This window comes from Pleurodeles waltl, chromosome 11, assembly GCF_031143425.1.
Source record: "Pleurodeles waltl isolate 20211129_DDA chromosome 11, aPleWal1.hap1.20221129, whole genome shotgun sequence".
Classification (NCBI taxonomy): Eukaryota; Metazoa; Chordata; class Amphibia; order Caudata; family Salamandridae; genus Pleurodeles; species Pleurodeles waltl.
Genome location: NC_090450.1, coordinates 970,571,221 through 970,598,796, shown reverse-complemented (window position 1 = coordinate 970,598,796; position 27,576 = coordinate 970,571,221). Strand labels below are relative to the sequence as shown.

The window sequence follows — 27,576 nt, the reverse complement described above, 5'->3', positions numbered from 1 at the left end:
CCCAGTCCCTTTTCTCTTTTTCTGATTTCATGGCATTGTGTCTGCTCTTTGTAGATAGTGACTTACTTTGTGACTACAGTTGCAGGAAATGGTTGGTATTGGATTAGAGAAGAAAGGCATGGCTCTCTCTTCAGTTGGAGTAATGTTCCATCATGTATGGCGGAGCAGGCAGATCTCAGGTCCAGGCTACATTGCACTGTTCTCCAGGCGTATTCTTAAGTTTGCTGATGCTTCTTTTAAGGCTTTGAGTACTAGGCGCTTTGGAATGTGGCATATCTCTTGGTGCAATACCTTGTCTAGGTGTTGGTAACCTCTGATATTTTTGTTTCCTAATTTGCTCGGAATCTCTCGGGCGGACTGAGAATCCCTGAGTACAAATTCTCTTTTCTCCTTAAAGTGGTTCACATTTCTCTGTAAATGTCTCTTGCTGCCAGTGTTCTTTCCGACCACACATCCGTCGTGTGGTGGGCGGAAGCCAAATTTCTTTTTCACCTTCCCAGGAGGGCTGTTAAGTGCGGAGGGAATCGGAAGTCTGCTTGTGTCTACATCATAACTGTTTGTGGCTTTTGAGTGTCCCTTGAAAGCCGATCATTTGCCCAGACACACTTCCCTGTTGCTTTTTCTCTGATTCGGGATGCTATTATCATGCAATGTTACTTCTATCTTGAGCTGGGGTAATCATGTGGATTCACACTTTCATAAGGCTAGAAAGGAGTACTTGTGGTCCATTGCTTAATGGCCTTGAGTAGCAGATATAGGTTCTTGTGATCTGCTCTACATTGCACATGCCTTACTAAGTTTATGAAAAGAACAGACCAGTCTCTATAAAGCACTGTAAGATATCTGTCGTTGTTTGTAAAAGATAAAGCTTTAGCATGGCAGCGACCAAACTTTGGAAAGTGTTCTTGGCTTCGATCATGCCTTAGTAGCTCTCCTGTTCAGAAAACCAATTCAGAAGGCATTGGATCAACATCTCTTCCCTCGGCCCTGCCAGACAATTTTCGAGAGTACTGATTGCAATAGTTGTTAAAGTAGGATTTGTCTTTTTAAAAATAACATTATGGGTTTACCTTCTTTTTTAGATGTTTTAAGCCAATAAAGATAGCAAATACATATTTTTCCCCCTTAAATTGGGAGAGCAATTCTTCAGTAATGTACTTCAAGTGTGAGTTGCTATCATTATGTTGTATGCTGCGGCTGTCCTGTTGCCCTTATTTTGTGAGGGGTCACCCTGGAGATGTTTGTTTGTTCCTTGGCTGCGTTCATTCTTGTTGCCGTGGTGTAGGTCTTGCTGTTATGTTGCATGCAGCCATGGAAGAAGTACTGTCTTTGAATGATTGCAGAGATTACTCCCCTAATTCCTCCTAAAATCAACTACTGCTCATTGCCAGTGTTTCAGAAATGGTTCTTTATGCTGTAATGGCATACAGTTCAGTAAGTGATCGAGCTTCCAGACCACAGAGGATACAAGATCCCACTTTGTTTTATCCTGATTCAGCTGCACTGCTCAGTTTTGAAATTTCTTGAGCTCTCGAAGTTGCCTTGAGGTAAAACTAGCAAGTACAAGATAAAATGGATATCTGCAACATGGCATGAGCCAAAAATAATAGCTGAAAATGTTTCCCAAGTACCCACAGTAAACACAATGAATGCTTCATAAACCGAGATTATTTGACCTCCAAGAATCCTACCTCAAATGTTGCCTGGAGCATGAGGGGCTGTCATCCCCAATTTAATATACAAGAGAAATAAATACTGGGAATTTTAGAATTATTCAAAAATATTGCACATAGTAAATTACCAGCACAATTGGAACTATTTTCAACATTCAACACCAATACACATTCTTAGCAAATTTCTAAGAAATATCTTGTACAACAGTGAACATTCAAGTCCTACAAACATTGTTTGAACAGTCCACAACATTAAGACACTTGTAAAATGGTTCAAGTGCTTTTTCATCAGTCCCTAATACTCTTTTAAGAAGCTGCTGATGGTTTATGAATTCTTCCCTACATTGTCATTCTCCTTAAAACGTTGTAGATGATTTATAGATTGTATCCAAACTTAATGCATGTTTTAAGTACATTCCCAGTTTGCAGAATCTCCATCTACTGCATTTAAGAAAATTACGGATTTCCCTGTTGAACTCAACCCCAGTATACTTCCCAGGACTCTCTTAAATCCCAATGCCCTTTTAGCTTCTCTCACTTCCATTGCACAGTCATTTTTCACAATTTCCATATCCTCCCAGTTTGACAACCCCAGCAAGCTTCTAGTTTACACAATGCCAGCATACTGCCACCTGGACAGTCTCAGTTAAGGGCCAGTTTGACAGTTCTTTTTAAATACCAGCTTGCACAGTTCCAACTTCATACCTTGGTTGTCGATCTCATTTTAGTTCCAGGACATGATAGGCAATGCTTTAATACTGCTCTAGGTGCCTGGCATCCAATAAGCAGTTCTTGGGCCTGGCTGTGGAGCAGGTGTGCGCCTAGTGAGCTGCTGATGAGTAATCCATACAGTAGATAAAGCCCATCTATTCTTTAGCTGATCACATTCAGTCTCTTCCTCGTTGTTTCAAGTTGCGGCATCCTCAGCCTGCAAGCAGTTAGAGAAACTCATGCTTTGAACAATGCCAGTAATCCTCCGGTACAGGGGGATCTTTTTACACATCCCACTGTAGCTAGCACAGGACAATGCACAAAAAATTTGCGATGCTCATCAAAAGCACCATTACACACAATTATGGATTTCTACCTGCCTCGGACAAATTAAGCTTAAAATAGTATTATCTGTGACTTAAGGTGTCAACTGATATCTGTTGATGCCTAAAAATCGCGATTGAAACAAAATGTAGCAAAGAAACTTGCAATTCTTCTTCTTCTTTAAGCTTCAGTCCAGTTTCTTCTTAAGTCCCTGGTGGCAGCTATTCAGTTTCTTATGTTTCTCTCCAGCATTCTTTAAGTTTTCCACTGTAGTTATCTATTTCGTAAAGATTGCTGTTTTGTGCTTTTAGTAAATCTGATCCAGTGTTTCAGGTTTTCATGCGTTTTTAGGCTTTGATTATTCCCTTCCAGAACGTAGCAACCTGAGAGTCTCTTGTTTCTGGCCACTTAAGGGTTGACCAATGACGATTACTGGTCTTTTAAAAAGAAAAACAGAGGTCGCCCTCAGGATTTAGGACATTTTCACTGATTGTGTAGCTTTGGATATAGAATGTCCAGCTGAACAGTCGTTACCATTGTACCTGGACTTGAAAATGCTTTAAAAAGAATCATGTAGGTAATTTTTTGCAGCACTTTATTGCACCTTAAGATCACTGCAGAAGTGCATTCTGAAAGATCTGCCCTGCAGATTTGATACCGGTGTTATTCAAGAACATCTGCTCGCTAATGTGATGTTTTCACCTGCATAAGGTGGACTTTACGTTCAGCTTCTCCTCCACATTGAAAATAATAGCAGAGTTCTCAATATCCCTTGCTGAGAGCCCAAAAGGCTATACAAGTAGGAGGATGATATTTATGACCCTTCAGTTTGATTACATATAACATCTTGTATTGAGCATATAGTCTAGAGGCTTGGGACTTATTGCTACTCCACCAAGCACACACATTCCATTTACAGGTGTGGGCCACCCAGACTCACTACCGGGAGTGAGTGTGTTATACGAAATAAGGAATTACTCGCAATTATAAGTCTTGCTTTTTCAGTAACAAGTACAGAGTCTGGAGTGAAATCTTTTTCTCACACTGTTTTTTTTTAAGACCGGTGTATAATTTTACACACCCCACCTTTAACACCAAAAATTGAAAAACTGAATAGGGACTGTAAGGAATGGAGGACCATAGTCCTGATGAATGCTTAAGATTCAGTGGGGCTAGAAAAGGTAGAAACGTCTTTTTGAAGGGCAGGAAGGGTATTCATGTGCAGTCATGTTTTTTTTTTGTAGATTTGTGGAAAAACTAGGTTCCCTCACCTTCCACTTGTCGTCATATCTCTTCTTAAATTTCTCTTGTTTCCCCCTCACCCTTTCTCTAACTTCCTCCACTGAGATATCCTCCCAGTCCTTACTCAGTTTCTTCTTAAACCACCACGGACACAATTTAGACACAGGATGTCTTCCTTTCAGTAATTTGAATGGACTCACTTCCGTGGTACTTTGCGGGGTAATGCGATAATACCACAACTTCTCCCTTAATTTCTCTTTCCACATTCCCCCAAATCCTCTTGCCCAGCAAATACTATCCTTAAGAACTTGATTGAATCTCTCTACTTGACCATTCCCTTGAGGATCATACAGAGGTGTAGTAACATGTTTGATATTACTATATTTAAAAAAACTTTGCATTTCACCAGAAGTCAGTTGGACGCCATTATCCGAAATCAACACCTCCGGATATCCCTCCCTAGAAAACACCTCCTTGAAAAACTCAATAATAGTTGCAGATGTCACCTGAGCAACCAACTTCACCTCTGGCCATTTGGAAAAATAGTCAATTAACACCAAAGCATAACGTGTATCTGTTGGAAGAGAAAAAAATGGGCCAGAAACATCAAAACCTAACTTCTGCCACGGACAATTCGGCCAGGGAATAGGTTCAAGGGGAGCAGGTACTGTTCTCAGCATTTTCTCCGCATTTACACACACACACAACACTCCCTCACAACCCGATCTGCCATTTTGTCTAAACCAGGCCACCAAAAACAAGTGCGTATCAATCTTTTCATAGAAGACATTCCAGGATGACCACGATGTGCCAGTTTCAAAATCACATCTCGCATACCCTTGGGTGGAATGCACTTCCCATTCTTAAACAACAACCCACTCTCTATATGCAATTCATCCCTAACTTTACCATATGGTTCTAACTCAGCAGCTATACAATTCCTTCCTGGCCAACCGTCCCTCACATATCTCTTAACCTCTTGGAAAACTAAATCCTCCTCATCACACTTCATCCACTCATCTTCATGTATACTACCAAACTCTGCAGACATGTATCCAGACACAGAAGATACCACATCCCTTTCCACAATACTCACACCTTTCCCTTCATCCTGTGGAAGACGCGACAAACAATCCGCTACAGCATTACTTCTACCCGGCACATACTCCATTTTAAAACAATACTCTTGCAACCTGGAAACAAGTCTGGCAATACGGGCAGTGGCATTCCAACCTCCCCCAGGAGATAAAATACCTACTAAAGGCTTATGATCTGTCTGCAGAATGAAATTGGACCCCCAAATATAGTCCCGAAAGTGCTCCACAGCCCAAATGCATGCTAGCAATTCCTTCTCAATTACTGCATACCTTCTTTCTGCATCCGTCAATGTGCGAGAAGCAAACGTAACATTCCATTTGTCTCTCCCACATCTCTGAGATAAAACTCCACCAATCCCATACATGCTTGCATCAACAGTAACTATGCATTGTGCCCCCACACAAAAAGGTCTCAAAGTAGGCGCCTGTATTATCTCTTTCTTAATCCTCTCAAATGCATTACTCTGTTTTTCTGTCCATACATATTGGACTCCTTTTCGCGTAAGCCCCCTCAGAGGCTCCATTTTTGTAGCAAAATTCTCAATAAATTTGCTATAATACTCACACAAGCCAGTGAATGATAATAATTTTTCACGATCATCAGGAGCAGGAGCATTTACTATTGCTTCCACTAGGGATCGTTTTGGTACAACACCTTCTCCCGAAATTGTATGACCTAGGTACTCAACAGATTTCAAGAAGAATTTGCACTTCTTCTCCCTTAAAGTCAAACCATTCACACTCAACACTTTACAAACATTTTCTACATGCAGTTTGCGTTCAACTTCATCTTTTGAGAAAATTAAAACATCATCCTGGAAACACTTCACATATTTGTCCATGTCTTTAAACAAATGAAACATCGCTCTCTGGAAGACTGACGCTGCTGATGCCAATCCAAACGGCATCCTCTTAAATTGGTATAACCCTTGCGGGGTGATAAACGCCGTGAGATGTCTAGAATCTTCCGTTAATTCAATTTGGTGATACGCCGATCTCAAATCCAATGTGGAAAAAATATTCGCCCCCTCCAACATACTAATGACCTCATTTATCTTGGGTAAAGGATGGCAATTCACAATGATGTTAACATTTACAGCTCTCAAATCCACACACAGTCTCAAAGAATTGTCAGATTTTCGTGCTAAAACGATCGGAGAAACCCACTCGGAGGATTCAATCTCTTCTATCACACCCTCATTCACCATATCTGACAAGATCTTCTTTAATTCCTCTCTGACACTAATGGGAACATTCCTAAGTTTCTGAATTACAGGTTTGGCATTAGCCTTGACTTTAATTCTGTGGCTGTAGTTGATCAATTTGCCCAATTTGCCCAATTTACTAGTGAAAACTTGTGGAAACTTAGAAGTAATCCACTCTGTTGCCTCCCTGGACTCTATCACTAATACAGGTTCACTACACCGGGGATTCAAAATTACACCCAATTTTCCTTGGTCCCTCCATCCTAGGACATTAACCCCCTTAACTGCAACATACAATTTAATATTGGCACGTCTCTCTTTAAAAGTGATTCCAGTTTCAACAAAACCAGTCACATCAATAGTCCTCCCTTCAAAACTTTCAGCAATAATATCTGGTCCCTTCAAATCTGTCAATTCCCAAATTCCCTCAAAGACTTGCTTAAAATAATCTTGTGTAACAATTGTCCAAGGTGACCCCGAGTCTGCCATTAACTCCAGCCTCCTCCCAGCGATTTGTACCTCACATCTAGGTCGTTTTATCTGTTCGCACCGTATTTCATCCCCATGCTTGAGTGACAACACCATGCCCTTTTTCTCATTATCACCCTTCAGCCAATCATGACCATCTTTACCACTACTAACACACGCCATCTTCCCTTTGGCTACATAGTTACTTTTCTTGAAATCTTTACATACCCGAGCAAAATGTCCCAACCTTCCACATTTCATACATTCGTTTCCAACTGCCGGACATTGGGGCGACGATGCAAGATGGTTCACACTACCACAACGGAAACAGGATAGTTTCTCCATCCTATCTTGTCTCACCCATTTCTTACCCACAGGATTACCACTCGAATTACTACCCATCATTGCACCCACCACCTCAGATTCTATATTATTAACTTTATCGACATCCTGTACAGATCTCATCCACTTCTCAGATTGCTCTAGAGCTTTCGCAGTAGAGATTACATCTTGCAATTTAGGATCCCCCATAACCCACAGATGTTCTTGGATCTTCCTGCTTTTCACATGCACTATAATTTGATCCCGAATCATCTCATCAGTCATATCACCAAAATTGCAATGTATAGATAATCCTCGTAGTGCTGTTAAAAACTCATCAAATGTCTCATCAGAATGCTGTGCCCTAGTATAAAACTTGAATCTATTTAATGCCAGACTTGCAGTAGGTTTGAATCTCTTCTCCAATCTCATTAGCGCTTCCTTGAAAACGTCCACTTCTCCCTCCGTATGATCTGGTAACAGTACTGGTGGTAAAGTTCTGAAAACCATCTGCCCCTCAGAGCCTAAACAATGTAATAAAATATTTTTTTTCCTATCTTGTGACATTTCGTCATCATCAATAGCTTTCATGTAAGTCAAAAACTCTTCCTTCCACCTAGTCCAATGCAATGGTGGTTCTCCCTTGTTCTGTAAAAACTTTGCAGGAGGTTCAAACTGCATCTTTTCTCCCTTTTCCTTTTAATAAGTATACTTATATATAAAAAGGGGGAAGAAAAAAAAATATGAAAAAATCAAAAATAAATAAAAAGAAATTTATGTAAGTGACTTTAGTTGTTAATGAATATTTGTCACAACGATGTTCCTTTTCCGCATTTTTCCTTTAAAGACCTTCTTTAGTGACAATAATAGAAGAAACCATCCGATAGTCCTCTGTTTATGTCTAGAAGACAAATTCCCGGCTCCGCCCAGAACAATATGCAGAGAACAGCACAGACGGCAGGAACAGCAAGAAACAGGTGTACTCCAACACAGGGCTGCGCAAACAAGTAAGGTATATTGCTAATGTAATCCTCAACACAGCAGTCTTCCATTTAAATTCAATCCGGTACGATGCGAAGACTCGCTACTGCGCGTAGAGCACAGAATGTACAGCACGCTCTAGGATCCAGAAAAGGATGTCGCGCGGCGCGTTGTTTAAATTAGGCCGCGTGACCAAACCCACAACGGCAGTTCAAACTGGCAGGCAAAGGCAGCGAAGAAGGAGGAACAGAAAGCACTAAAATAAAATAAAAACTGAAAGCCCACCTTCACTGCCGTGCCTCCATATCGCGCACTCGTTCAATTCATGTGTTTCCTTCTGTTGAAATTGCATGAAGTACTACTCCTTCACCTCCTCCGTAGTGTGCGCCTGGAGTACATCCTGTCAAACCTTTAAAAGTCCACTACTTCTTTCATTGAATCTTCCTTTCCCTCGTCGCCAAAATGTAAAGATGAGGACACACGTAATCTTGTATTTCTTAAGTTTATTTTCTCAAGCTGGTCCACACATCCTTTCTCAACCGTCTCCCATATCAGAATGCCTCCACCCCTCAACCTTCCACTATACTTAAACATACAACAAAGGGAGCTGCCATTAACGGTTTAAAAACCTACTGTAACACCATTTTAACCGTTTAATGTGGTTGATAGTTACACTTGAATTTAATTGGGATCAATTGTGCAGAATTAGTCAAACATTTTTGAAAAAACAGTCTTTTTATTCTGGTCTACTTCCCTTCATTTATTTTGGGAAGTTCATGAATGGACGTTGTGCATTACCAACATGTGCATTACCAATGATGAGTATCACCAATGGCTTTCTCAAGGCTTCATTCTTTGATATGTAACTTAATTACATTTTTATTCATAATCTGTTTAGTTGGCGCTGGGTGGCATGTATTCTCTTCAAAGTTGCATTACTAATTATTACATCAAAACATGTTCTGTTACATATGGTAAGTTATTTCCAATAAAATCAAACTGGAAATCTCTTTGACACATGATCTGATTCTATGACTGGACTTGCATGTTTCAATCAATCATAGCATTTGTAAAATGCAGCACTATCACCCCTGAGGGCATCTCGACTCTGAGGCTGCTGTGTCCATCGAAAAGCCATGTCTTGAGTCTCCTTCTGAAGTCCGCCAGGGAGGGAGCTGATAGGAGGTGGAGTGGCAGGTTGTTCCAGGACATGGCTGCAGTCTAGAAGAAGGAGCGGCCTCTGCTGCGGCTGTAATGGATGCAGGGGGGTGTCTTGCTGGGATGTAGAAGCTCAGTCGATGTTTTGTGTAGGATGCCCCTAGGTTGTGGAGAAAGCCTTGTATCAGAGTGTGAGGATTTTGAATTGGCATCTGTTCTGGATCGGGGAGCAAGTGGAGGTTCTTGAGGTGTGGGGTGATGCTTGAGCGTTTGGGGAGGATGAAGATGAGTATGGCTGCAGTGTTCTGTAGAGTCTGGAGTCTCTTAAGTAGCTGGGAGGACACTACGGCGTAGACATCGTTGCCATAGTCAAGGTGGCTGGTGACCAGACCGTGCATGACCGTCTTTCTTGTGTCGATAGGGATCCATTTGAAGATTGAGCAGAGCATACAGAGGATGTAGAAGCAGGCAGAGGCAACTGAATTTACTTGTCGATTCATGGATAGTTGGCAGTCGAGGTTTTGTGCCTGGTCTGATGGGGAGGGCATTGGTCCGTTTTCTGCTGGCCACCAGCTATGGTCCCATACGGAGGTATTCTTCCTGAAGATCATGACTTACATTTTGTCTGTGTTTAGTTTGAGGCAACTGTTTTTCATCCATGTTGCTTCGTTGGTCGTGGCATGGCAGAAGTTGGTTTTGGCATTGTGCGGATCTTCGGTGAGTTAAAGGATTAGTTGAGTGTCGTTGGTGTAGGAGACTATATTGAGTCCGTAGGATCTATCGATGTCTCCGAGGAGGGCTGAGGGAGGATCCTTGGGGTGTGCCGCATGTGATGTTCTTGTGTGTAGAAGGGAGGAAGGCGAATGCTCTGCGTGCGACCTGAGAGAAAAGAGGCGACCCACTTAAGGGCGTTTTGTTGAATGCCTATGTTGTGGAGTCTGTTGAGGAGAGTGTGGTGGGAGACTGTATCAAACACTGCGGACAGTTCTAGAAGGATCCATCCTGTGGTTGGCCCGGAATCCTGATTGTGAGGTGTTGAGAAGGTGGTTTTGTTCGAAGTAGTCAGCAAGCTGTTGGTTGATGGCTTTCTCAAGCACTTTGGGTGGGAAGGGGAGCAGGGAGATCAGTCTGTAGTTTTTGAGGTCGCTGGGGTCAGCTGAGGGTTTCTTTAGGAAGGGTCTGACCTCTGCTTCCGTTCGTCTGGCAAGGTTGCCCTGGAGATGGAGGTGTTGAGGATGCAGGTTTGTTCTGTGCTAATAGTGTTGGCTCCAAGGTTGAAAAGCCAGTGGGGACAGGGGTTAGGGGGTGACCCGGAGATGATAGATGACATGATGGCTGTGGTAGGCTGTGTGCTGATTAGGGGCCAGGAAGTTTGTGTGGTTGGTGTTCTCTGGTTGAGAGATGTTGTCTAGACTGGAGGTGGAGGGTTGGGGGTTGAAATTGTTGTATATGGTGGTGATCTTGTTGTGGAAGTAGTCTGAGATGATGTTGCAGAGTCCCTAGGATGGGTAGTTGGTGGTCTCTGTGGCTATAGGGTTAGAGAATTCCTTCATGATTCTGAAGAGTTCATTCATGTGGTTGGCTGTGGTGTATAGTGGGCAGTGATTGCTGCTCTTTTTGCTACCTTGATATGGTGGTGGTAGTTGTTGAGGGTTTCCTTGTAGGCGGCTCTGTCGGAGGGGTCCTTGGTCACGTGCTATTCTTTCTCGAGTCTGTGGCATTCACGTTTGGAGCTTCTGAGCTCTGGAGTGTACCCTCTTGCTGGCTTGGAGGTGTTGTTGGTTTCAGCAGGGCGACTATGTTGGTGTATTTGGTAATTCAGGTGGTGACATTTGGATGCCTGGTTGAGGTCTGCCAGGAGCTCTGGTTGTGTGGTGCAGAGGGCCTATGCCCATAGGGTCTTGGTTATCTTGCCTCAGCTTCGGTGGGGGGCGCTGAGGTGCTTGGAGGTGGTGTGCTGGGAATTGGAGATGGTTAAGTGGACTATGACTTGGTGGGTCCAGGTGAGTTCAGTCACGTGGGCAAAATTGACTCTTGCTAAAAGTGAAGATGATGTCGAGTGTGTGTCCGACTTTGGGTGTGATGATCAGTTGGGTGAGGCCGATGTTGCTGAGGTTCTCTATGAGAGAAGTGGAGCTAGAGTCCTTAAGGTGGAAATTGAGATCATCAAGTAGGACATAATGAAGGTAGTCGATGACCAGGGGGGGTGATGAGGTTGGCAATGGTGTTGTAGAAGGCTGAGCGTGGTCCCTGGGTCTGTATGCGAGGGTGCCTCGCATTGAGGTGTTGGCATTGGTCTGAAGTTGGAAGTTGAGGTGCTCCATGAGGGGTGTTGGGTCATCGTCAGTGATGATGCATTGGATGGTTTCCTTGAGGATGGTGGTGATGCCCTGCCATGTTTGTTGTGGCAGTCTCAGTGTACCATCTTGTAGCCATTAGGGGTGGCTGTGGCAATGTTGGGATTTGAGGAGGGTGTTAGCCATGTTTTGGATATGTGGGTTGTGATGGTGTCCCAAATTTCCGTGGCATGTTTGCATAAGGAGCAGGCGTTTAACTGGGGTGGTGCTTTGTTGTTCGTAGTCTTCTATATTTGTGCAGTGCGGGGTTAGTGTGCGCAGGTGGGCCAGCGTTGCAGGAGAAACAGCATTGTAGGCAGGTGATTGGTTGAGTGTGGGGAGGCTGTGAAGCAGCTATTGATGGGGTGTCCGATGTTCAGGGCCTAGAGCTCGTTGGTGGTGTAGTGGTGGGGGTTGGGAGGACCAGGGATCCTGACGCTGGGCGTGGACAGGCACAGACAGGCCTGTTTAACCAGGAAGGGTAATAGCAGCACTCTGTAAAAGACATAAGTACTAGAATCATTATGATAAAAGTTTCCATCGTCCTAAAGCTTTCACTCTCTCTCTCTCAGATTCTAGCCTTATTATTTGGTCATGTTTACGTTACTTAGGAGTTGGTACAGGCGCACACCCCAGCATTGGATAAAAACAAAAAAATGCAAGGTCGAATAAACACATTAATGTCTGAGTTTGGAGAAGAAGCCGTCCATGGATGTAGGCATCCAACTATGATGAAGAACAGACTATAATGAAATGGAGCCCCACGAGTTGGTGCAGCTCTGTCCTTGTTGTAATGAGTTCGGGGGTACCTGGTAAGTAATCCATAGTAATGTACAATGGCCCAGCGGTGCACAGACCTTTCTAGCAACAAGGCCTATGGTATATTTATTTATTTTCTTCCTACTAAGGCCACCAGTTCAACTTTGTTTACATCGCTATCCTGCTTTTTAAAATATATAGGCCCGTTTCTCCCATTCTGTTTTCAATTAAATGCTAACATTTTCAAAGTCAAGCACCGATTTGAAGAACATGCCAAATCAATCAGTCAATCATTTGTAAAGCGCTACTCACCCGCTTAGGGTTTCAAGGCGCTGCTGAGGGGTGGGGGGAAGGGAACAGTGCTACTGCTCGAACAGCCAGGTCTTGAAGCGTTTCCTGAAGGTCAGCAGGTCCTGGGTCTGTCGTAGGTCGATTGGGAGTGAGTTCTAGGTCTTGGCGCCGAGGTAGGAGAAAGATCTGCCGCGGGCTGTGGTTCGGTGGATGCGAGGGACGGTGGTGAGAACGAGGTTGGCGGAGCGGAGTTGTCGGTTGGGAGTGTGGAAGGTGAGCCGCTCGTTGATGTAGGCAGGGCCGGCGTTGTGGAGTGCTTTGTGAGCGTGGATGAGGAGTTTAAAGGTGATCCTCTTGTTGATGGGGAGCCCGTGTAGGTCTCTTATGTGGGCTGAGATGTGGTTGCGGTGTGGGATCTCGAGAATGAGGCGTGCGGAGGCGTTCTTTATACGCTGTAGTTTTTTTTGGAGCTTGCCCGTGGTTCCTGTGTAGAGTGCTTTGCCGTAGCCCAGTCTGCTGCTAACGAGGGCGTGGGTGATCGTCCTTCTTGTTTTGGTGGGATCCATCTGAAGATCTTGCGGAGCATGCAGAGGGTGTTAGAGCAGGAGGATGAAACGGCGTTGACTTGCTGGATCATGGTGAGCGCTGAGTCTAGGATGAAACCTAAGTTGCGTGCGTGGTTGGTGGGTGCTGGTGCGGTTCCGAGGGCGGCTGGCCATCGGGGGTCGTCCCATGCGGAGCGGTTGGAGCCAAGGATGAGGATCTCCGTCTTGTCTGAGTTCAGTTTTAGGCGTCCACTCTCCATCCAGGTGGCGATGGCCTTTATTCTGTCGTGGAGGTTGGTTTTGGCGGTGGCGGGGTCCTTGGTGAGTGAGAGGATCAGCTGAGTGTCGTCGGTGTAGGAGATGATGTTGAGGTTGTGGGATCGGATGATGTTGGCGAGCGGTGTCATGTAGATGTTAAAAAGGGTTGGGCTGAGCAAGGAACCTTGAGGAATTCCGCAGATGGTCTTGGCTGCTTCAGAGAGGAAGGGAGGGAGGCGGGCTCTCTGGGTTCTGCTGGAGAGGAAGGATGTGATCCAGTCCAGGGCTTTGTGGGGAATTCCTGCGTCGTGGGGGCGTGTACGGAGGGTGTGGTGACAGACGGTTGCGAAGGCGGCCGATAGGTCCAGGAGGATGAGGGCTGCTGCTTCACCTTTGTCGAGCATGGTCCTGATGCCGTCTGTTGCGGCGATGAGGGCTGTCTCGGTGCTGTAGTTTTTCCGGAATCTGGATTGGGAGGCGTCCAGCATATTCTTGTCCTCCAGGAAGCGAGTCAGTTGGCCGTTGATGATCTTCTCTATGACGTTCGCCGGGAAGGGGAGGAGGGAGATGGGTCGGTAGTTCTTGTGATCTGCGGGGTCCGCTTTGGGTTTCTTTAGCAGTGCGTTGACTTCGGCGTGCTTCCAGCTCTCCGGGAAGGTGGCGGTCTCGAAGGAGCTGTTGATGGTCATTCGGAGTTGGGGGGCGATGATGGGGCTTGCTTTGTTGAATACATTGTGGGGGCAGGGGTCGAAGGGTGATCCGGAGTGGATGGTGCTCATGGTCTTGATGGTGTCCTCGTCGTTGATGTCGGTCCAGTAGAGCAGGAGATTGGTGTGGCTGGGTGCATTGCGGTTTGTGCTATCCACGTGGTTGTGGGGGTCGAGGTGTTGAAGCTGTCGTGGATGTCCTTGATCTTGCGATGGAAGAAGGTGGAGAGGGAGTCGCAGAGGTCTTGCGAAGAAAGGGGGTTGATGGAGCAGGACCTGGGGTTGGCAAGTTCCTTGAAAATGCTGAAGAGTTCTTTGCTGTTGTGCGCGTTTTTGTTGATGCAATCCTTGGAGAAGGCTCAAATGGGGAAATATTTTTAAAGGCGATTTAGTTTCTACTCTGCGAAGTCTGTAAAAGGCCTGCTTCTTTGCTTTATTTACTATTGGGGGCACCTGGATAATCTCGTTCTGTTAGTGCTTCTTTCTTGTGTTTGCCTGGGTCTCCAAGTCAGTCTCCATGGTTGTGACACTAGGAAATGTGTGAAATGTTTTAATCCACGCTGTAACGGTAATAGGTGCTGTTGCCCTTGTAAACTGTAATGAAAAGGTGGCTGTCTGGAGCCCGATGAGCCATCAGTTGTAGGACGTGTGACTGCCATTTTGTGTCCAAGTTACGGATCTTGGAATGATTTGTCAGTGTTAATGCATACTGTGCATTGATACGCTGCTGCAAGATCATTTAGGGGTTCTTTATACAGCAGGGACGCATGGCTTCCAAATGGGGGTTTATGCAGTAATGGATGCAGTCTAGTGGCGCTTCGTACTATTTATTTATCGTGTGGTCAGTTCTAGGATGTCAGCTCTCTGGAGATCAAAGGCACACATTTATAGCTTTAAGAGTAAGCGGAAGAAGAAATACTGATATTGTAGAAATACAAAATATATGTTTACGAATGGTTTGGTGACCACGGTGTCTTGGAAACTGAGCTGTGGGCAGATGTATGATTCAACCCACGCCTTGCCTTCATGCTTGAAAAGAATGCAGCATGCACGGGTACTGTGCCAGAACCGGTTTCCATGATGTTTGACCTGTGCTTGCTTGTAGGAAAATACTGTGCAGCCGAATTAGCAGGCTAGCCCTGGGCTCTCTTCCCCCTCCTCCTCTTGAGAAAAGGAGCAGGAATTACTGCTTTTAAAAATTCATATTTTAACGCTGAGCTGGCAAACCTTAGACTGCCTGGAGTGGCTGCATGCATGGTTATTTATATGTTGTGTTTTCTATCTGTAACCGTTTTAATCGCTCAGAGAATCCAAGATTGAAAAGATAAAGGCGTTTATTCAGAGGCTTGCTATAAAACCACGTTGATTTAATGTTTTTATTTGCTTCAGTAGCTTGATGAGAGGACACGCTTATAGGAAGTGTATTTCTTTCTGTGCCTGCTGACTCTAAGACTTTGCACCAGCGTCTGAATAAGACCATGTCAAAGTTCCAGCTGTGGCATGTTGGTTTTCTGAGGTTATCTTGTGGGAAGTTCTCGATTCCTGCAAAATAGGCGCATGCAAGTTGTCACCACTTGAGCTGGCACCACAGTTATGTAATGTAGGATGAAGTCTACAGGTTTCAATCCTGTAGGATTTCAGCTTTAAGTCGTTCCTCTTACTACCCCTCAAAATGTGTTACCCAGAAGCAGTCTCAAGCTGTGCTACATTATACAATAGAAGCGAGGCTCTACCACATGGCATGGGATTGCCTAATTTCAGCTGCTTCTTGGAGAGATGTAGCAGTCACGCTAGGTAATTCATAATTCTGACTCCGCAAAGATTTCCATATTCAGCCTTTGTGGACTTCCCAAGAATAAAAAAAAGTGTCAGTACGTTCATAGATTTCGCCTTGATGTTGGCAAGGAAACAAATAGCAATGACTTGGAAGACACCAGTTTGGCCTCAGATCTAACGTTCTGGAATGGGCCTTGACAGAGTTTAATCCTACTCATAGAAGTAAAGAAAAGGGTGTGAAAAACGTACATAGCAAAAATATGGGACAAAAAGTAATGTCAATTTCTGATTCTGATTCTGAGGAGGTGGAAACCCAGACTTGACTACTGATCCACCAACCACCTAGACACTTCTGCTCCACAGGACACCAACTCGCACATCCCATGCACAGAACCAGATTAGGAGGATGGGCATTCTTTAAAGCGTGAAACAGCCTCCCACTCCACATCAAAGCCTCTCCCTCTTTTCTTGAATTCCACAAGAAGCTGAAGACCTGTTTTTTTAATTAACCAACATACCATAGACAGGGATAGGTGCTTAGACGTGCAGGTTAAGAGTGTTTGGAAAATAGGTTTTCAGATCAGGCATTTTGGATGTAGAGGGAGAGGGCCAGTTCAGCTCCTGAGTTCCATAACCCCAAGTTTACACAGTGAACCTGCCCTCCCAGCAGTATCTCAGGACTTCAGGAATGTTGTGTTGGCGAACTCAAGTTGTCAATCTGGTGTAGAGTGGAATCTGGGGTGATGCAGCAGGATATCATTGTAACATACTCCTTCACTGTCTACCTTTGTTACTCTTTCTGTGTTCTGATCATGCAGCTGCAAGCTGAATGTAACACGCACAGTTTGTGTTCAATAGTTTGGGGGTTCACTGGTCCGGCTATGATGCAAGCAGATGAATAGAGTGTTAGCGTACTCTGTCTTAGATCAGAATGGCTGATAAGACAAAGGACGTTGTGATCGAAATAAATATATAGTGAAAGGTGCTTAAACAGGAGGCGGTGATAAGAGTATAGCTTTATCAGGTGCTTGATTTGATCCCAAGATACAGTCTAGGTTTTAAGTGGCATGATCTGGTGGAGGCTGAAGATCTTAGGAGCCATTCAGTTGAAAAGTAGCATCAGAAGGTATTTGGATGGCAAAATGTAGTCTTTGTGTCTTCTGCCCTTCATGATAAGTGAGTTTTGAGCAATACAGTCTTGAATGACACACAGGGCCCAATTCACAAAATGTTTGTCGGGTTTTTTGAATTATTTTTGAAATGTTCTTGACTTTTCAGTAGTAAATCATTCCTGCTCGTGGACGAAAGCTTTGTGAATTGGGCCTTCAATAACTGGTGAAGATATTAGTGCAGAGCTCGAGTTGTATGGTGGTAAACGGAGGTGTTTCGCATTTTATTTTGAATACATTTATATTTAGTTCTGCGCTGAATCCTACCACTGTAGTAATTCATAATGAAAAGAGGGTTGTTGAGTGTGTTGATGACGGCTACAATGGACAGTCACCAAAAAAGACAGCAAAATAAGACGCGCAGTCCCTAAATTAAAGTAATGTTTTGTTACTACATATGTTTGTATAGTGCTAGCCAGTTACATGGCCTCTTAAGCTTTGTGCAGGTTTTGGTGTGCAGTTATGAATCTGCCAGCTGAAATTCTCCACTCACAGATTCCATTCCTAAAGTACGTTAGGTGTGGGGGGTTTGGAGGTGTTACTTAAAGAGAGTTTGTTCTTGCGATCTTCCAGCCTAACCCGCATAAATGAAGCGTTCATAGTGTCTTATCTGGCAACGGGTGCCTGGGTCCTGTGTAGTTTCATCTTAACGTTTTGTCGGTTGTTGTTTCCCATGTGCAAGTTGGGTCCGAAGTATCTCTTGAAAGCAGCGGAGGTATTCTAATCCTCTAATGATTATACATGGCTAGAGTTCTGCTAAGACGTTCAGGTCCAGTGTGCACGTGTTCTGATGTTGGGATTCTGTTTTAGGGCTCACATTTGTTGGTTCTGTCTCATTTTCAGAGTAATAGTTATATCTAGGCTACGTGCAATTTAAGGCGAGCAGAAGTATTTCCATGGCCTCTCATTGCTGAGATTCAGCCACATTCAATAAATGTTCCAAATCTACAGTTGATTCTGAAAACAAAAAGATCTGATAGAGACTTCTAGTTGCAGATTCCTTACCTTTGAATTTCCCCAGGCGTCAGACTGGATCTGGAGATTTTTTTTCGAGCAGTACCTCTGCGCACTGTCAGGTGGCGTCGGTCGACTCCGCGGGCGTTATTGGCATTGTGCTCACCGTGATGATGTTGCACTTGTATATAGGCACCACCCTGGCGTGCTGACGTCAGTTCTTCTCTTTCTGTGTCAGCCTACGCGCAAATCCGAAGAGCTACCTCAGTCATTTTTTGACTACGTCAACATTTTTGTCGTATTTTTGACAAGTTTGTGGATGCGTCGATGGATGTTCCGCAAGACCGATTTCAAGCCCTGTGTCTCCTGTCACCAAACTATGTCAGTGATGGATCCGCATCCCGTATGCTTATGGTGTCTGGAGCGCTATCAAGATCCGAAGTCGTGCTCAGAGTGTCGGGCCATGAACCCGAAGGCTTTGAGGGAGCAGTCCCTAAAGCTCACGGCAGCCCGACGCTCGACTCCGTGGCGCTCACAGTCCCGTTTAAGAGGAAGGTCTTGAGACAGGCTGCGGAGTCCTCACCACTCTTCGTCCTCCAAGTCATCAGGACATTCGGGTCACAAAAAGAAGTCAAAGAAAGTCAAGTGTTCTTCGGCTTCACCCCGTCAGTAGGATGATACGATGCAGGAAGAGTGTTGACGTTCTGGGCCTCTATCAATGGAGCCTTCTTCTGGGTCGGCTCCGCTCTTACCAGACTTGCTGGAGCCACCCCGCCCAACTCAAAGAATTTTACGAGGCCATGCGCCTCATTTTTGGGTGGTCCAATCCACCTTCGGAGCCTTCGGGCACAGGTGAGTCGGTTGGGGTCCCTTCAGTTTCAAAGCCGTTGGCTTCGGTCTCTCCTCCGGAGGGCCCTTCCGGATCCAATCGCGGATCCGTCCCTATGCCGGTTGTGCCACATCGACCTTCTCCGGCATCGGGTGAGACGTCGACGCTCTCGATGCCCACAATTGACGTCGACCCCATCCTCATACCCAACGACCCAGAGCCGGAACGACGTCGATCGACGCCGATTCCGTTCTCTATGGGCTCTCCTGGGCCCAGGGTTGATCCAGACCCTTATTCTTGTGGCTATGGATACGGGGAGAGTATGGAGGGGTCGCTGGACCCCTTTAGAATACCAGCTTGACCCCCAAATGGACTGGGTGCAGGATTTGGGTGATGCCAGTGGTCTAGACACCTCCCCTGACACTGGTATGCGCTCTCCTCCTAGCGTGGTTACGGAGGAGGGTGCTTCTTGCTCTGTGGTGGTGAGAAGGGCAGTTGAGGTCCTGGACCTTGAGCTTCCTTCTGCGGAGGTTAGGCCTGACATCCTAACCAACGTGCTTCAGTCAGGGTCTTCCTCTTCCGAGCCCCTTTTACCCTTTAATGAAGCACTGACAGATGTCCTTTTGGGTACCTGGTCCAGACCCAGCACAGGGGCTCCTGTGAATAGGACGAATACCCGCTGCCGTCAGCCTGAGCAGTCAGACCCAAAATTCCTGACCCGACACCCCACGCCTGAGAGCCTTGTCATCCAGGCTTCTTCTTCATCTGGCACATTCTCTGCCACACCCCCGGATAGGGAATCAAAAAGACTGGATAATTTGGGGAAGAAGTTATTTTCTTCCAACAGTCTAGCGCTGTGGTCCGTGAACACCTCATGCCTTTTGGGCCGCTATTCCCTTACTCTCTGGGATACAGTTGCGCAATTGCTGTCTGCAGTTCAGGATGAGGCCCGGACTGTCCTGTCCCAAGCGGTAACAGATGGGAGGGATGCAGCTATGTTGATGATTCGTTGTGGACTGGATATGACCGACTCTCTAGGCAGATCGGTTGCATCGACGGTGGCATTGAGACACCATGCCTGGCTGAGAATGTCTGGCTTTTTGGGGGATGTCTAGCAATACTTGATGGACATGCCCTTTGATGGCACACATCCCTTTGGAGACAAGACAGACTCAGCGCTCAAGCGCTTTAAGGATTCCCTAGCCACGGCCCGGTCCCTTGGTCTCGCGCCCGCACCTAGACTCCAACAATCCACCTTTTGTGGCTACGGAAGGGGCACCCAACCGTGTCCTTTTTCCCCCTGGCCACAGACCCGTGCACGCTGTTTAGCCTCTGCGCGGACGTGGGAATCCCACATTCCTGGGTATCAGGGAGCCAGCGGGTCTCCCAGTCCACTCCCAACCCCTCCTCAGCCTCCAAGCCTTCCTAGTCCGCAGGTACATCAGCAGCCAGTAGGTTGCAGGATACGCCATCACCTGCCCCAATGGCAAGCCATTACCTCGGGCAGGAGGGTACTCCCTCCCCTTTGAGACATCTCCTCCAGCCATGCCACCTTCATACAGTCAGATATTGGAGGATCATCTGGCACTTCTCCGCGAGGAAGTCCAAGCCCTTTTGGCCAACGGAGCTTTAGAGAGGGTTCCGTTGCCAGAAGCAGGTCGTGGTTGCTGTTCGCGCTACTTTCTGGTTCCAAAAAAGGACAAAGGTCTTCGACCTATATTAGATCTTCGGTTCCTCAATTTATTCCTAAAAAAGGAGAAGTTCAAAATGTTGACATTGGCTCAGGTCCTATCTGGCCTGGAGACTGGATGGTAGTGTTGGACTTGCAAGACGTATACTTACACATTCCCGTCTTGCCGGCCCACCAGCGTTACCTACAATTCGTGGAAGGTCTCGTGCCCCTCTTTGGCCTTACTAGTGCCCCTCTGGTGTTCACGAAAGTGATGGTAGTGGTGGCAGCCCGTCTGCGCAGGTTAGGGGTCCCAGTCTTCCCCTACCACGACGATTAGCTGTTGAAGGCGAACTCACCCCAGACAGTCATCTCCCACCTCCAGACTAGGGCAAACCTTTTGAATTCGCTGGGGTTCAATATCAACTTGCCGAAGTCACACCTGACTCCTTCTCAGACGCTCCCTTTAATCAGAGCTGTTCTGGGTACAGTGCAGTTTCTGGCATATCCTCCCGAAAAGCGAGTCCAGGAAATATGGGCTATGATACCGATGTCTCAGCCTCTGTCCTGGATTTCGGTGAGAATGACTCTGAGGCTGCTGGGCCTCATGGCCTCCTGCATCCTGCTGGTTCAAAATTCCAGATGGCATATGCGGGCTCTGTGGTGGGACCTGAAGTTCCAGTGGGCGCACCATCAGGGAAATCTCTCAGACAAGATCCAGATCTCGGAAGGGACTGCGAAAGACCTGCAGTGGTGGTTAACGAATCAGGACTGGGTCAAGGGCAGATCCCTCTCCTTTCCCCAACCAGATCTTACGGTTGTAACAGATGCGTCACTTCTAGGATGGGGTGGCCACATGGGAGAGGCAGAGATCAGAGGCATCTGGTCTCCAGCGGCAACCGGACTCCATGTCAATCATCTGGAGCTCTGAGCGATTCGACTAGCATTGAAAGCATTTCTTCCCTCCCTCAAGAGGAAAGCAGCAGTGCAGGTGTTCACAAACACCACCACCATGTGGTATTGCAGCATACAAGGTGGAGTGGGGTAGTGGACTTTTTGTCAAGAGGCCCTTCGTCTCTGGACTTGGCTGGAACATCAGGGCATTTCTCTGGTGGTTTAACACCAGGCAGGATCCTTGAATGCTTGAGACGAACTCAGCCGACGCTGCGTAGTCTGTTACGAATGGCATTTACATCCAGAGGTGGCGCAAGGTCTCTTCCTGCAGTGGGGAGAACATTGGTTAGACTTGTTCGCCTCCGCAGAGAACGCACAATGTCAGCTGTTTAGCGCGTTGGCGTTTCCAAAGCGGCACTCGCTCGGTGCCGCTTTTCGTCGCGAGTGGAATTCAGGCCTCCTGTATGCCTTTCCGCCAATACCACTTCTGCCCAGAGTTCTGAAGATCAGGCAAGACCGGGCCCAGGTAATACTGGTGGCTCCGGACTGGACACGAAGAGTCTGGTATCCCGAGCTTTTGAACATGGTCATAGCTCCTCCGATCAGACTGCCTCTTCAGGAGGCTCTTCTGTCGCAGCAGCAGGGGAAGGTCCTCCACCCGAACCTGTCAACTCTGCAACTTCTTGCGTGGAGATTTAGCGGCGACAGTTGATGTCTTTCGAATTGCCACCTGAAGTCTGTGACATTATCTTGGCAGCCAGACGACCAAAACTGTATATGCCTGTCGTTGGAAGAAATTTGTGGTATGGTGCATCGACAATTCTGTCTATCCTCTATCTGCTCCTCTCTCTCAAGTTCTTCTCTTTATTCTTACCCTTGCCCGGCAGGGTTCCACCTTGAGCACTCTTAAGGGATATCTTTCTGCTATCTCTGCTTTCTTAAGGTTACCTGATCAACCTTCCTTATTTAAATCTCCCATAGTTGGGAGGTTTCTTAAAGGCCTCAAACATCTCTTTCCTCCTATCCCATTCGTCATGCCCCAGTGGGATCTCATCCTTTGTGTACCCCATTTGAACCGCTTCAAAGCTGTCCTCTAAGGCTCTTAACTATAAAGACTGTCTTTCTAGTAGCCATCACTTCTGCCCGCAGAGTTAGGGAACTCCAGGCTCTATCATCTAAGCCACCCTTTCTTGCCATACATCCTGACAAGGTGGTGCTTTGCACGAGGGCTTCTTTTCTACCAAAGGTAGTGACACCCTTCTATGCCAGACAGTCCATCACCTTGCCTACCTTTTTATGCACCCCCACATCCCTCTCATGAACAGGTGAGACTCCACCGTCTGGACCCAAAAAGAGGGTTGGCATTCTATCTTGATCGTACCAAAGGCTTCTGGTTGGACGATCAACTCTTTGTGGGATATGTGGGTGCAAAGAAGGGGAAGGCGGTGCAGAAGAGGACCATTTCAAGATGGGTACTCTTATGCATCAAAATGTGCTATGCTCTGGCTAAAAAGCAACCCCCTGAAGGTTTGCGAGCTCACTTTACCAGAGCTACTGCTGCTGCCACAGCACTAGCACAGGGCGTTCCAGTCCTGGATATTTGTCAGGCAGCAACGTGGGCATCTCTGCCCACTTTTACCAAGCACTGCTGTCTGGACAATCAGGTCTGAAGGGATCGCTACTTTGGCCGTTTGCTCCTGCTGGACCTTTTGGTGTGATCTTAGTTTGCAGGCCCATCACCGGAGATGGTATTGCTTGGGTATCTATTCAAAGGCTTTTTGGGGGGAAGGATTTGGACTACCTCTGAGCTTAGTGTATATAGGGACTCCCTTCTTGACCTCATGAGGAGACCGAAGGCAGTATCCATTCCATGGTTCAGACATGTGTCTAAATGGTTTCGTATTTTGGGGCTTGAAAGCTACTGGGAAAATCCACAGAACTTAGGGAGAAACCATAAATCCATTCTGAAAGCTGCTTATTGGTCTTATGTAAAAAATAATCTTCTCTCTTGCACTTCATATGATCGGTTGACTGACTAATTTCTTGCTTTCAAATGGTATCCCCAATTCGAACCATATGTAGAGCTGATATCTGATACACTGGGGAAGAGTTTGTATGCTCGCTTTCGTTTTGGATGTTTACCATTATTGTCTTTAACAAACTGACGGGGGTTGTTGTCTTCTACATCTGACCAATGCCCTGCCTGTCGTAATTGTGTTGAATTTGTTGAACACTTTATGTTCTTTTGTCCGGCATACTCTGTCACTCGGCGTAAGTGGATTTGCACAATTTGACGGAATTTGGGCATAAGACAATGTCATATTGCTTTAAGGGTTTTTTAAAAGTGATACTTCAACTGTTTTAATCTCTGCGGTTAGCAAGTTCCTTGTGGCTGCTTGGTATGTACGTATTTGCTTTCTTAAGAATTTTAAATCCTTGTAATTCTGTATCTTATGCACATGAAGTGGGAGTGATTATACATTTTATTGTAAGTGTTCGTCTTTTAAATGTCTTACGTTCTTAATCTTTTATGTTTTTTTAATTGTTTTTAATGGTAGCTTTGATGGTTATGGCGACCAAATAGAGCTTGTGTGTAAACTATACAAAGGTAAGGAATCTGCATCTAGAAGTCTCTATCAGATGTACAAGTTACTTACCTTTGGTAACGAAATATCTGGTAGAGACATATTCTACTTGCAGATTCTTTACCGACCCGCCCATCCTCCCCGCACTGCGAACTGATTTCGAGGGACAGGAACTTCCCCTTGTGGGCCCTAGTTTTGGCACATCACTCTGTGATCTCCATGGCTCCGCGCTACTGGCGTGGAAAGTCGTGAAAAGAAACTGGCGCCAGCGTGCCGGGGTGGCGCCTATATACGACCGCGACCCCATCACGGCGAGCATGATGCAAACGATGCCCACTGAGTCCACCGACGCCACTTGATGGTGCGCAGAGGTACTGCTCGAAGAAAAATCTCCGGATCCAGTCTGACGCCTGGGGAAATTCAAAGGTAAGGAATCTGCACCTAGAATATGTCCCTACCATATATTTAGTTACCGAAGGTAAGTAACTTGTACTTCTCCAGTATTGGATCTTTCATAGATTCACATGCTTGAATCATCCCCGTCGTCGAGGTGGGAGCCTCACGGTAAACTTAAATATATAAAAAGCAGTAAGTCAGTAAAAATAAAACCAGTAGGCCCAAGTAGGCCTCATAGGGTATTTTACAGTCTATCCACTTTGTTTTGTGAAAAAGACCCAAACTTGAGTATCAACCAATCCGGATTCAGCCCCTCCCAAACACTCCCAACAGAGGCTGAATTCCCTCAGATTTTCTACCGCACGTCGTGTGAAGGGAGTCTCCCTGAGCTCTGCTCAGTTTTTTTCCTATTTTCTGACTGAAGATTGTTTTTTCTCTCGGGAAACTAGTTACAACTTTACTATGTCTGAAAAGGCAAAGAAGGGTCTGTTCAGAGACTGTGACAACTGTGGGAAGAAGAGACTACATATTGATGACCCCCACAAGAAGTGTATTTACTGCCTTCATCCAGACCATAAGGTGAGAGACTGCAAAATCTGTCGCACCTTTAGTCAAAAAACCCTCAAAGACCGAGAGGGTAGACTTCTCTTATGGCTGCAAAAACAGAAAGCCTTAGAGCATCCTTCATCAGACAGCGAAGAGTCACCACAAACTTCTCGCCCTCAGAAAAGAACAGGTGAGAGAGATAGAGGTGCGGATGAACCACCAAGAAAAATGCACAAAAAGACTAAACAAGTCTTAACTGAAGAGGCAGTTAAACATGGACCAAAAAAGTTTCATTCAGAACCTACTACGCCGTTACACCGGAAAAGCACCTCAAAGAAACCATCCCTGTCTCTGTCACCACAAAAAGAGACAGAAAAACTCTTTTTGGTGAAAAAACAACCGTCGACGACCGCCCCGTCGACGACAGTGTCAACGGTAACAGCGACCACGGTATCGTCGACGTTCACAACACCATCCTCACCGATGATTATGACGTCGTCGCCTTTGTCATCGACGACGATTATTACTGCAAAAATCTTCAAAAGAGCTTCGTCGGCAACCACATCGTCGACAGCGGAGGCCTCCTGGGTTCACAAATCATCCAGGGCACTCCCATCTACGCAAACTACGTCGGCGAAGCGACCGTCGTCGTTAAAATACCCGTCGACGAAGGGACCGTCGACTAAGGAAAAGACGCAGTCATGGACGGAAGCGTCGACGAGAGACCCATCGACGACAGTACAGTTGACGACAGTACCGTCGACGAGGGAGCCGTCGACGAGGGAGCCGTCGACGAGGGAGCCGTCGACGAGGGAACCGTCGACGAGGGAACCGTCGACGATGGAACCGTCGACGATGGATCCGACGATCACCACAGCATTAACAGTTTACAAACCTTTGGACATTTCACCAGCTCATTCCTCATACCATCATGAGGACTCCACCAGATTCTTACCCCTTTCCCTTATTAATATAGGGGACAAGCCATCTGACATTTTGCCGATGCATACATCACCAAGTAAGGTGCTGCCATACCCACCGCAACATCTTTTAGACGATGAGGATGATGACGATCAAGGAATGTTTGGGACAGCTAGTAGCCCGTCCCAACTAAATGTCAAATGTCAAGAGTTTGATGAAGAAGAGGATCAACATTACCAGCATAGTTATGCTTCAACATCTTATCCACAGGCAAACCAACCATCGCCTCTAGCTATGCCTAGCACATTAGTGACAGATTTACAACATATGTTGAAGGACTACTATAAAAGGTTCCCACCGTCAACTCAGTCCACGCCACCTAGACCTCAGAGTTACCAGCAAGCTCAAACTACTAATGTTTCCGAAACGCCACAGGCTAGTAGACCTGTAACTAGCCAAGCTCCGGAAGCTTACCTCTCGTCGGACGACGAAAGGGAAGAGGGCGAGCTAGCAGATTCAGCGGCTAGTGAATGGGACGACTATCTCGTTCCCACACCATCTCCACCTCCAGCAGCTCCAGTGGATTCTCCTCCAGAAGACATAGGAGGTTTCCATAATATCATAGAGAGAGCGGCGAAACGCTTTGGCCTGGCAATTGTTTCCCATGAAACTGAGTGTTTTTTGTATGACTTTAAAGAGCCATCAAAGAGATCTGTAAGAGCCATACCGATTGTGGATTTCTTATGGCAGGAGGGTTTGAAGGCAATGAAAAACCCGGCAACAGTGCCTTCCCAAATGCCAAGGCTAGAGAAAAAATACAAGGCCCCAGATGATTCTCCGGCCTGTTTAGTCTCACAGCCGAAACCTGACTCGGTTATATCACAGGCGGCTCAACGACGATCCAAAAACCCCTCTACACCTATTGCGTCTCCCCCAGACAAAGAGGGAAGGAGACTAGACAATATCGGTAAGAAATTCTCCTCGGTTGCTGCAGTAACGGTCAAGGCGGCCAATTCCCTCGCCATCCTGGGAAGGTACGATCGGCAGATGTGGGCAGACATGTCCGCTTTTGTAGATTCACTGCCAGAAGATCTCAAGGTGGAGGCAAAAAAGGTCTTGCAAGAGGGAGAAAGGGTTTCCGCAGAGATAATAGTGCAATAGATATTTCCCTCACTGGCTTTCGACAATTAGCTGGAGCAGCAGTCCTGCGCAGACAAGGGTGGCTTAAAGCTACTTCATTCAGACCAGAAGTCCAGACTCATGTTCTCGACATGCCCTTCGATGGAGAGAGTTTGTTTGGCAAACATGTCGATGATATGCTGCAGGCTATCAAGACGGATACCGATACAGCAAAATCCCTAGGTACCCTGCAATATAAAAAACTACCTTTTCGTGGAGCAAGGGGTAGAGGTAATTACTCCTTTCGAGGTGGATACCAACAATACAGGTCCCAATATACATCTTCCTCCACAGGACCAGGACATCAGCACCATCAACAACAGCAGCATTATCGATTACCACCAGCCGCAGCTTACAAACATCCGGCTAGAGGAAGAGGAGCTGCCCGAGCAAGAGATACAGGCAGAAAGCAATGACCAGCGGATAATCTCAACACCTCCCCAATCAATATTGAAGGTCGGAGGTCGCATCAATTCTTATTTCCCCAAGTGGAAGGCTATAACATCGGACAGATGGGTACTAGATGTGGTGACCAGAGGTCATACTCTGGAATTCATCCAAACACCACCGAGTGTCCCTCCA

The 27,576-nt window shown here is 46.2% G+C and overlaps 1 protein-coding gene across 4 annotated transcripts in view; it reads left to right on the top strand.

Annotated features, from left to right (window-relative positions):
- Positions 1-27,576, top strand: part of HIC2 (HIC ZBTB transcriptional repressor 2) — a 262,898-nt gene that overhangs the window by 30,216 nt on the left and 205,106 nt on the right. Inside the window, exon 1 of one of the 4 annotated variants that reach the window (XM_069215222.1) lies at positions 7,849-8,053. The exons of the other annotated variants lie outside the window; for them this stretch is intronic. The gene's annotated coding sequence lies outside the window, so the exon portion shown is untranslated. Of the gene's footprint in view, positions 1-7,848; positions 8,054-27,576 lie in introns of those variants that run through there. 4 annotated transcript variants of the gene reach the window in all.